Raw genomic sequence first — 11,956 nt, forward strand, 5'->3', positions numbered from 1 at the left:
GCATGTATTAATAACAGCTTGTGATTCACCATGAAACTTATAGATTCAGTCTCCTATGTCAGTCCCATTGCTATCCCTATGTCAGAAAACACAAATGGGGGGGTCATTAGGATGGCGGGCGGATTGCCCCCGCCAGGTTGGCGGTAGCCACTGCCGCCCTGGCGGGGGCAATCCGCCCGCCATCCTCAGCTAAATGCCCCCCGCCATATTAGTACGGCGGGGTGACCTGCGTGAAGGAGAGGTGGGGGGTGCACAGGGGGGTACCCGTGGTACCCCCCATCATTTGCATTAAAAAGCAGCAGGCACCTGCGATGCCTGCCACTTTGTTTGTTGATGCAAATGCATTTGCTTTGTTTGTTAATGCAAATGCATTCGTGCATGTTTAGCATAGCATTATGGCGGGCGGTGCTGAGAGCCCCGCCCGCCACAATGCTAAACATGCAGGATGCGCCCGCCACAGTGGCCGGCGCATCCTAATGCCCCCCACGGGACCCCAAATCTTATGGCGGACAGTTCAAAAGACTGATAGGTTAGTCCACCCCCCTTCCTAATGACCCCCATGGTGTTTAGGATGCACTGATCTAGTGCAGAATATGTGTTGCAAGATTAAAGCAGTAATGACTGTAGCATTAGAAAAAGCAGTAAAGAAAAGAAACATGGAACACTGTGTTTCTAGCCTAACATGGAACTTCTCTTAGAGTCTGCTGTAATGATGTGTATCATCACTCCTGCATGCAAGTAATAGAGTCTTCAATAGCACAGCCCATGGATGTGCATTAACTGGCCACTGAGATCAGGCAAATCATTTTTGAATAGACTCCCTAGATTAAGATGTTCCTCTATGCACATTCACATGATAACCTGGACTAGTAACTAGCTCAAACAAGGTAAAATGCATGTGAACTAGGATTATTGTTCTGATGGAAAGAGTGTAAATGCATATGTGGCAAAATATGGTGTAAATGTTATGGAAATGTAAAAATCAGAACACAAATTATCTGTTTCTCATTCATGCATATCAAAATTTTATATTATCTGACAAAACATTGGTAGTTGTATATGAAAGCACTGGTACGTATACAAAAACATCATGTAAACTGTAAGACATTTTAAAACATACATTATGTTAAGTTTTTAACAGTTACATGGTGTTGGTTCAATCAACGATGGATTTAGGCCTAGATCTCTGTACTGAGGTGAATGTATGCCTAGATCTCTGTACTGAGGTGAATGTATGACATTGTTCTGCATTCTGACTGTTGGACCTGGCCCTTTTTGGCAGGTTCACCCCGAAACTTTCTGCTTTATCCTAGCCTGTTTCTGTGACCTGGTGCTGGTGATTTTAGGCCTCTGCGTACTTTTTCACTGTGGTACAGTGTAAAGTGCATGAGCTCTCTGTGTATGGTGAGAGTGCCCTGCCCTCCCATAGGAATGAATGGGGAATATGTATGCCCATGGTCGTTCCTGATGTGTGGGGAGTGCAGGGTCGAGTTTGGTATGTGCGAGATCTTGAGATTGAATGCTGCGCAATTATATATGCGGCATGATTGTGTCTAGTGTGGAAATGCCACTTCTAGAAGTTATATTTACAACAAGGGGTGGTGAGGGACAGAGTCTCTGAATGAAGCAGAAAACTCTCACCCAGTCAAGAGATCAGGGCTAGATCCAACACCGTTTTTTAGCTCACTGCACCATCCCAGTTTCAGAACCTGGCTGTATGCAAATTAGTCTGTTCCTGTCCCAGTGCATGATGGGAACAGGGCAAACCAAACTACAAAAGCCAATTCTTACACTGGGAAGGAAACAAGCTCCCGGGGACCGGTTTCTGGCATTACAGCCGTCTTCGGCCCGGTTTGCTTGAATCCTGATGGTGCAATGAGCAAGGGACTCATGTCTGAGTATACCCTTCCACGCTTAGGGTGGACAAAAATATTTACAACAAGGGGTGGTGAGGGACAGAGTCTCTGAATGAAGCAGAAAACTCTCACTCAGTCAGGAGATCAGGGCTAGATCCAACACCGTTTTTTAGCTCACTGCACCATCCCAGTTTCAGAACCTGGCTGTATGCAAATTAGTCTGTTCCTGTCCCAGTGCATGATGGGAACAGGGCAAACCAAACTACAAAAGCCAATTCTTACACTGGGAAGGAAACAAGCTCCCGGGGACCGGTTTCTGGCATTACAGCCGTCTTCGGCCCGGTTTGCTTGAATCCTGATGGTGCAATGAGCAAGGGACTCATGTCTGAGTATACCCTTCCACGCTTAGGGTGGACAAAAATATTTACAACAAGGGGTGGTGAGGGACAGAGTCTCTGAATGAAGCAGAAAACTCTCACCCAGTCAAGAGATCAGGGCTAGATCCTACACCGTTTTTTAGCTCACTGCACCATCCCAGTTTCAGAACCTGGCTGTATGCAAATTAATCTGTTCCTGTCCCAGTGCATGATGGGAACAGGGCAAACCAAACTACAAAAGCCAATTCTTACACTGGGAAGGAAACAAGCTCCCGGGGACCGGTTTCTGGCATTACAGCCGTCTTCGGCCCGGTTTGCTTGAATCCTGATGGTGCAATGAGCAAGGGACTCATGTCTGAGTATACCCTTCCACGCTTAGGGTGGACAAAAATATTTACAACAAGGGGTGGTGAGGGACAGAATCTCTGAATGAAGCAGAAAACTCTCACCCAGTCAAGAGATCAGGGCTAGATCCAACACCGTTTTTTAGCTCACTGCACCATCCCAGTTTCAGAACCTGGCTGTATGCAAATTAGTCTGTTCCTGTCCTAGTGCATGATGGGAAAAGGGCAAACCAAACTACAAAAGCCAATTCTTACACTGGGAAGGAAACAAGCTCCCGGGGAACCGGTTTCTGGCATTACAGCCGTCTTCGGCCCGGTTTGCTTGAATCCTGATGGTGCAATGAGCAAGGGACTCATGTCTGAGTATACCCTTCCACGCTTAGTGTGGACAAAAATATTTACAACAAGGGGTGGTGAGGGATAGAGTCTCTGAATGAAGCAGAAAACTCTCACCCAGTCAAGAGATCAGGGCTAGATCCAACACCGTTTTTTAGCTCACTGCACCATCCCAGTTTCAGAACCTGGCTGTATGCAAATTAGTCTGTTCCTGTCCCAGTGCATGATGGGAACAGGGCAAACCAAACTACAAAAGCCAATTCTTACACTGGGAAGGAAACAAGCTCCCGGGGACCGGTTTCTGGCATTACAGCCATCTTCGGCCCGGTTTGCTTGAATCCTGATGGTGCAATGAGCAAGGGACTCATGTCTGAGTATACCCTTCCACGCTTAGGGTGGACAAAAATATTCATCACCACCCCCTTTTCTGAATCACTTCTAGAAGTTGGCATGTTTGTGTAATTTGTGTCTGGCATGTGATTGGCTGGTGAGCCTGGCTCTAAGAGTCTGGGAGGGTCTGCCCCGGTGATGAATGGAGTGTTTAGCATGCTGATGTGACTGGAGGGGTGCACCTGGGCCTGAATAGGGCTGGGCTTTTCCCACACAAAGCTGGCTCCACCCCCCTGGGGTGAGTTTGATATCCCCAGCCTGGCCAGCCAGTGAAAGGAGTTCCCTATAACCAGTTGTAGCTGGTTCTCACATTGCCTGCACCCTGCTAGACAAAGGATTTTACTGTATAAAAAGGGGCTGTGTCCCCTCACAAAATGTTCTTGTTTCAGACTTGAATCCTGCCAGGGGCGTGCTGCTGCTTGGGCTCAGGGGAAGGCTTGCCTCCCTGGGCCCTGCCCAGCCCCTGGATGCCTGCTGGACAGCATTGCTGAGAGTCCTCCCTGGGGTGCTTGATGGGATCTGCCCCCCTAGAGCCTGGGAAGCGCTTTATCTTGGGATTGCCTTGTTGCTGGGACCTGCTTTCTGCTGTGTGGTCCTTTCTGGGGGCTTGGTGGCCCCTTTGCCCCTTTGGCACCTGGGAGCACTTCCTTTTTGCTCTAGCGCCTGGGAGCGCTGTTGATTGTCCTAAAGCGCTTGGGAGCGCTTTAATTGCTTCATCTTTGCCTAAGCGCCTGGAAGCGCTTCCTTTGCCACTTACAGCGCTTGGGAGCGCTTTGTTTGTGGCCTGATCGAGTGCCCACCTCGATTTATTATTTTAAAGAAGCCGGTGCCCACCCGGCAGTTAACTCCAATTCACCGCCGCAGCCGAGGATTGTACAGAGAGGCCGCCGGGCCGCCGTGCTGCCTGCAACGACCCGGAAGTGGTTTGGCCGGCCGACCAATGGTAGTGCCGCCCAGCCGGAAGTCCTGCCCCACAGCCTCGGGGCGAGAGGGAGGCTGCAGCAGCCGTGCGGAGCAAAGTGAGGCTCCCCCGAGGGAGAGGAGCCCCACCCACGGCCCCAGCGAAGCCGCCGATGCATGGAGACCCGGTGAGTGAGGCCTGAAGTTCAGTATCGGGGGGGAGGGCGTCGGGGCACATTGCCGGGGCCCGCCCCTCCCCTCCAGTGTGTAGAGCCTGTTGAGGCTCCAGGGGCAGTTGATTCTTCTCGAGTCTCCGTGTGGGACTCCAACGACGCCGCAGTTATGTGTAGAGCCTAGATAGGCTCTGAGAGACATTTCAGGGATTCTGAGTCCCCCGAGAGGGACTCCAACGTGCCGGGCATTGCGGTTCGAGCCCAGAGATGCTCATGGATGCCATTCTGGTCGTTTGGGGCCACAAGAGGCCCTTGGGGGCATATTGGTATATCAGAGTCCCCTGAGCAGGACTCCGACGTCTGGGCCACATTGTTTTCGAGCCCTGAGAGGCTTAGGAGGGCCATTTTGGTTGTTCAGAGCCCCGAGGCTCCCACGCTGTGGTTTGGCCCCATTGTGTTCTTGAGCCCACGAGGCTCCAACGTTGGCATCATCAGTGTTTTTCAACTGCCCAGCACTTCGTGGGCAGTTGCCACATTTAGGCTTGTGTTCTTGGCTGTCTGAGCAGCCTGCCTGACATTTGGACTACAGGCATTTGAGCCCTTGCGAGGCCAGTTGGCCTAGGGACTGCCACAAGTGGTGGCTTATGTAGTTTTGCGCAATTGTGTGGTTTTTCCTACACCTCTGATGGTGTTTTAGGCATCATGTGTTTTTGCGCTATTGAGTTGTGTTCTGGCACCTCTGAATGTTTTTATGCATCATGTGTCTTCCCTGTTCTTACACCTCTGAATGTGTTGGTTTATGCATCATGTGTTTTCCTTCACTACAGCTCTGAATGTTGTGATGCATCTTGTGTAATGTGTTCTTGCTGATACCCCTAATTGTATTATGATACTTAGGCAGTTGTTCTTTCTAGGAAAGTTGGTCCTAGTGAGGTCCTGGTTCCCTGTGTGACATTCTCCTAATGTGGTTAGGGTTGCGTAGGTGGTACTTACTTGTTACAAGTGGTTACTGGTTGTGATCTATAATTGTTATTTTGTGCTATACTTATTCTAAATTCTAGAAGTACTATTTCTACTAAGTGATGATTCTGACAGTGGTCCATGTGGCCCTGTCCTGTAAATAATCCCTTGTGAAAATTGCCCGTGCCAGTTGGCACCATGTATATTGTGTGATACTATCTGATGTGTTTTGACAATACAAAAGTTATTTTCATATAACCTTGTGGGGAGTTCCTTTCGTGGTGTGCCTAGGATGTTGTTGCTGTTGTGTGCGTGCGCAAATGCTTTACACATTGCCTCCGGGATAAGCCTGTCTGCTCGTGCCAAGCTACCAAGGGGGTGAGCAGGGGTTATCTTGGCGTGTGACTCCCTTGCCCTGACTAGAATGGTGGTTTCTGCCTGGCTTTGGCGTCAGCCTTAGCCAACCAGAAATAGCCAGTTCTAACACTGACCATCAATTGTTGTTTTTGAATTTGTCCCCACGAGTGGGACGGGTATGCCCAGAAGTGGGTCCTGTGCTCTCCATGCCACAGGAGTCAAGCTATCCTGGCTTATATGGGGTGAAACCCCCAAACCGGTCCTAGGATGCTTCTTTCCAGTCCATGGAGGACCTGGCCTGGCAGTTCGGGCTGGACTGTTCCCACTGGGCACAGGGTCAATACTGAATTGCATATGGCTGGGTCCGAGCTGGAATGGCATGGTGAGAAAAAAACGATGGATTTAGGCCCAGATCTCTGTACTGGGGTGAATGTATGACATTGCTCTGCATTCTGTCCAACAATTGTTGTTTGTGCGTTGGTTCAAATAGCCATTAATATCACCCCTCCCTTCCTGGGTGGATCATACTGCAGCAAGAAAACCTGATTGCTGGGAGGCTTAGCAGACTCAGTCGGAGTTAGGGAAGTACTCTTCCCTCTGTGAAAGGTGACATTTCTCAAGCCTGTCTACGTTTATGGGAGAATTAAAAACTGTTCCTGCCCTTACTAGTTTCTCAATCAGTCAATCAATGAGTCAATCAATTAATGCTTTACTTTATTAAACACACGAATAGTCATATAATTATAAATCAAATAAGCAGGCAAAAATAGAATATCAATATCAATAAACATCAGATAAAATGTGAAAGAGATTTAAGCACATCAGAAAACAACATCCCCCACGTTTTAGCCCGGGTAACCACCCAAACAGAATGTCTGATGTAGTCAGTGGTATCGATCCAACAGCCGATGACCCACAGTACACCCACCTAACCCTCCATCTTTCTCCTGGATCTCACTGCTGCTTTTAGTAAAGCACATACCCCTTGGTAAGCGGCATGGGTATCTAGAAGTTGGGAGTAAAATAGTGTATCCCTGCATTTCCTAAAACTCAATGGTTTTTAAAATCGTTTGATAAATATTTAAAATGAAATATAAAAAAGTGCAGAAGAACATGAAGTGCATCACAGTTTGCTCTGAGTTATCATCACAGGGGCAGGAAATCTCTGGCACCACCACCTGAACATTCATCTTTCGGAAATTCAAAAGCCATACCGCATTGACAGCCCTAATACGAAAAATAAAGATCACTCCCAACGTGACAATGGTATTGTAAGATACAACACTGAATCCTCAGGTTCATGAAAGCAAGATACGTTGTTACAGTCCTCTTACTAATTTCAATTTCAAGTCTTTGAGAATGACAGAAAACTACAAACATAGGGGCTTATTTATATGCCACTGAGACACTGTGCGCCGCCGTTGCGCCACTTTTTGTGATGCACCAGCTCCGTAAAAAATGTGCCATGTTGTGCCCTAAAGTGACACATCTAGACAGATGCGTCACATTGTAAATACCTGCAGTATATTATACCTGCGTCAAGTATAATGTGTGCAAGGTCGGCGTTACCCCACATAAAAGCCTTATAGAAGTGGCGCTTTGAAATCTATAAGATTTCAGTGCACCACGTCCAGGACGCCATTGCGTTAAAACCTTCCGCCTGCCTCATGGCAGGGGTAAGGGTGATGCAGGCCCTTTCACATGGGCTTGGACACATTTCTGGAGTTGTGTCTGTTTTTAGACACACTCCAGCAATGCGACACTTTTGCGTATACAGATTTATCAGGAATACTGACGTACTTGTAACTTCTTGTGACATGATGCGCCGTACTTTAAATACGGCACATCTATGGTGTCGCAAGGAGAGCGCACTGAGAACTGTCAAATTGCTGCTTTGTCACAGTGATGCAACACTTCTCATAAATGAGGCCCATAAACTTTCCCATCTTTTCACCAGATTTACTTATAGTAGGAGGTGAAACAAATAAAGTTGGTACATTCAGTGCTTTGCATGTTTTCCACATATTGGCTATCCAGCGGATGGAGAGGCCCTTATCTAAAACAGTTCAGAATAATTTCCCTATTTACCTTTGCCTCGAAATTAGACCAGACACTAACCCATAGTAACAGATGAGCCAACTTAGTCAAGTCAAAAATACACCTAAGACTGAGCTCTGAGTGTAAGATAAAATGGGAACTCTTGGGGGTAAATGCAAAATCTGCCTACAAATGCATTTTCTTTAGTCTGAAGGGTATCAATGTTGCTTGTAACCTAACCCCACCCATAAAGACCCACTGATACACACTGAGCATTTTAAATGTTAAGAGTAGGGGAACATGTGCCCCTTCCAGCACACTGAGGTAGATTAAATATACCACTAAGCTTTAAACAATAATTTCTAACATATGTTTGCCAGGACCATGCTCTGCTAAAAGTGATCCCCATATAATTAAAAACCTTCACACTTCCTAATGGGTTCCCGTCGGCCATTTGCTTAATCAGAGGTTTCTTACCTGGACCACAAGCCATAATGTGTGATGTACCATAGTTTGTGACCAGGGTCAGTTCGCACATAAGGAATGTGAAAGATTCCACCAGCAATCACACTAATTTCTAATTTCTACTATCTTAAATATCATGTTTTCCTTTTCTACATTGCTAGCACTTAGCTTCTTTAATAAAAAAAAGGGTATTACAGTAATTGTGAGTTTCATGTGACACGAATTTGTGACTAAGTATTTGTATACTTGTTTTCCAGAGATAGTAAGAAATACTGCTAACTATCTTAGGGGTGCCCAAAACGGTTTTCAATGTCTCCATTCTGAAAACAGTTAAGGGTGCCTTGTAATTACAGAATTTTAGAAAGTAGTAACTTTCAAGACATACAAATGTTCCATCAGGACCATACAATACCATTTGTAATGCCATAAATATATGTTAATAAACATTGATATTACCTATGCTACATTCCTCAATACCTTTTTGCATGATCACCTTGATTTGTCTTGGAAGGATGCTGATGTTTTTTCGACTGTGTGCATTGGGGCTCTGTTAACGAGGCCCACAGCATGTGATCTAACCCTTAAAATATGCCAAAATTGTCTATGCTACTAAGTGACGAAGTAACTTACCTTTAAGTCGCTAATATAGGGTGCAAAGTGTACCCAGGACAGTAATATAAATGGCACTAGTGGACGGCAGTACCCATTTTTCCCCCACTACAGTGACAGTGCAAACTTGACTGCAGGCCTACCATATTAACCCTGCTGTGCAGTTTTAAAACTGATGATCCAATCTGTCACAACACCCCTTTTTGACAGGCCTAATCATAGGCCATACTGCCTACCAGGCAGGGTGCAAGGTCTTTAAAAGTAAGCCAAGTTTAATGTAAAACAAGTACTTACAGTGAAAAGGACCCAACAGATATTTCGTCCTGTAGAAAGGTTGACTTTTTCTACAGGAAAGCTTTGGCACACAATGTTACATTTATTAATGATGTGTCCGGCTAAGAAACACCAAGAAATGTTATTCATGGACTTTTAAAAATATTTATTAGAAGCTCAATTCACTGGTGAAGCTGTATTTGTAATACATATTTTCAATAAGGTACTTTTAGATCATTTCTTTTTAAATTCCTACAGCCTCTGGAGTCCCATTTACATCAACTCCAACTGCCACCGGGCAGCTGAATAACCCCCTGGATAATTTGGGAAAGCTCTTTCCAGAGCAGAATAAAGGTCTTGGGCAGAGGTTTTCTGCTCCAATGGCAGGATGATCATCTGGACTGTGCCCAGGACCTTGATCATCTTCTTAGAGAACTACACTGTCATAGTCAAATATTAGCTGATGTCTGAGCAGAGCCCTTCTCTGTTCCCCTAGTCAAGGAGGCACCAATCTGAGTTTGAGATGAGCTGCCCCTAGAACTAGTTTGAAGTGACCACAACGGAAGTGCTGCTCATTTTCCTTGCCCCAACTCTGGTGTGGGAAGACAGGCTCTGCACAAGAGGAAAATGGTTTGTCCTTCGGTTTGGGTAGCGAGGGGCAATAAGAAATTGTGTCCAGTAGGGCACACCGGAACCGCTACAAAAGGTGGTAGGGTTACCTGTGAAACTTTGTTTCCATTGAGTGGGGGGAGCAGTAGTCATCTCCCACCCACTGACTGGGTAACAATCGTAATTGTGGCACCCTTGAGCATCTATTTCAGAGTAGACTTGAAAAGTTGGATTTGCTTCCACGTTTACACAAGACAACGAATTGGACTGCAAGGGTCTGCAGACTGGCCTCCTATTAAGCTATAGAGACACAAGGAGCTGTAAGAAGACACTTTACCTGAAGAGCATAACTGACCATTTCCAACTGGACCTGTCTTGAATCCTGTTTGAGGCTTCTGCTGGTGTATGTCTTGATCCCACTGTGCCGTTCCTAATGTCCTGTACCATTGGCTTTTTCAGGGACCTCCTATCATCCTGAAAAACATGGTACTTAGAAACTTTTTGGAGTCAAATATCTCCAAGAGACCAGGACAAACGTGCAATGTCAATCCGATTAAGGTGCTTTGTTACTGGACCAAAGATTCCGATTACATCCACTTAGAGCTGTCAGAGGCAGCAAATCCATTTCAGCAGGACGTTGCAGAGAGGCTTTCTGGCCTAATGAGCCCTATTTGGCTGTGACATGCACTAAGCATGAGAAATCCTCACTATGTCCAAATGTAGAAATCGCCACTGGCACTTAGTTTTTTTCATTCTGAGCTTTCCTGCCAAAGTCATTGGTTTTATTGAGACCTTTCCCAGTGTCTAAAATTGATGATTTGAACTTCGTTCCACCAAAAAGAGTGCCAATTAATTTTCTTCCACCTACTTAAATTGAGCCCAAATTCACAGGACTCATTAATCTTTGGATAAGTGAGTTGTCTGCACCCAACACAAAACTCCATCAGAATTAGCTATGTTATAGAATGTCTCACACTACATCCCCCTATTCTTAAAATAATAGCTTATCAAAGCACACTGGGTGTCCTAATAGAAACTTCTAATTATGCAAAGGAATATTGTTTTGGTCAGGACTATAAGTAATCTTTGACTATCTCTAGCTGGTAATAGTGTTTTGGTAAATATTTCTGTCGCTTTCATTTGTAATATCCTGATTTATGACTGTTGGTAATATCAGTAAAAAACTGATGTGATAGAAATAGTTCCTCAAAAATAAACCATAAACAGTTAAAATTCTTCTTTATTATGCAAATACAATTGGCTTTACTGCTGATCATTTCTATTGTCTATGTGTGCTCTTGTACCATATCAGTTTGATCATTTTGGTTTAAATTCAAAATGATACCCAGTACATCAAAATTGCTTTGGAGGTCTAATCATTGTCCATGCCTTCTAGAGAGCCCCTCTTGCATTAATGTATCATTCTATCGATAACAGTTTTTGATCACATATCAAACTGATCTACAGGGTGCAGAATAATTGGGCCCGATTTTACCAGCCGGAAAATGTGACCAATAAAATCACAAATATACATGACAGGAACTGCCGGTATAAAAATAACCCCGTCCCTGCCAGACCACCTTCTGTTACATGGGAGAGCATGGTTGATTCCCGCCAGTTAGGCCATAGTCTGAGCTCCCCGCCTATTACCATCAACCCCCTGCAAATGACCCCCATTCACATTTATCAGCTCCTCAGAGGTGGTGGTAAATGAGAGTTTTAAACCTACACAATTTTCAAATGTGAGTTTACACCTGATAAAATTGGTTCTTCTGCATAGATATTCCTCATTCCATGATGTTTACCTTGTAATGCCCTTTTATTCATCATTGCTCCTGGTCCCGTTGTCCTCATCCCATTCATAACATGTATAAATAACCATTCCTGACAGAAAAAAGATCAGAGGAATATTGGGACCCTAACCCACCTTCCCTTCCACTGTAGTACATAAGCAGTACTTACCCAGCATTCTGCCTGATCTACCAAGCCACTAGAGAGGTTGGTCATCTGGGAGGGAGGGTGGGTCGTAATGAATGGGCCGAGGACAAAGGGGCCAGGAGTAATGAAAATTACCAGTAAGTCCCATTCATAACATGTGGAGAATTCCAAAGGCAGGATACCAGACTTGCGAACCCGGACAGAACTCCCAAGTATCCAGACTGACAGTAGAAACCCCAGGCAAGCAAACAGGAAAACTACAGGAAGAAAACAGGCAGGAGCACACCATCCACAATACCCCCAACTAAAAAAGGACACACCACCCAGAACAA

This window comes from Lissotriton vulgaris, chromosome 4_1 (assembly GCF_964263255.1).
Source record: "Lissotriton vulgaris chromosome 4_1, aLisVul1.2, whole genome shotgun sequence".
NCBI lineage: Eukaryota > Metazoa > Chordata > Amphibia > Caudata > Salamandridae > Lissotriton > Lissotriton vulgaris.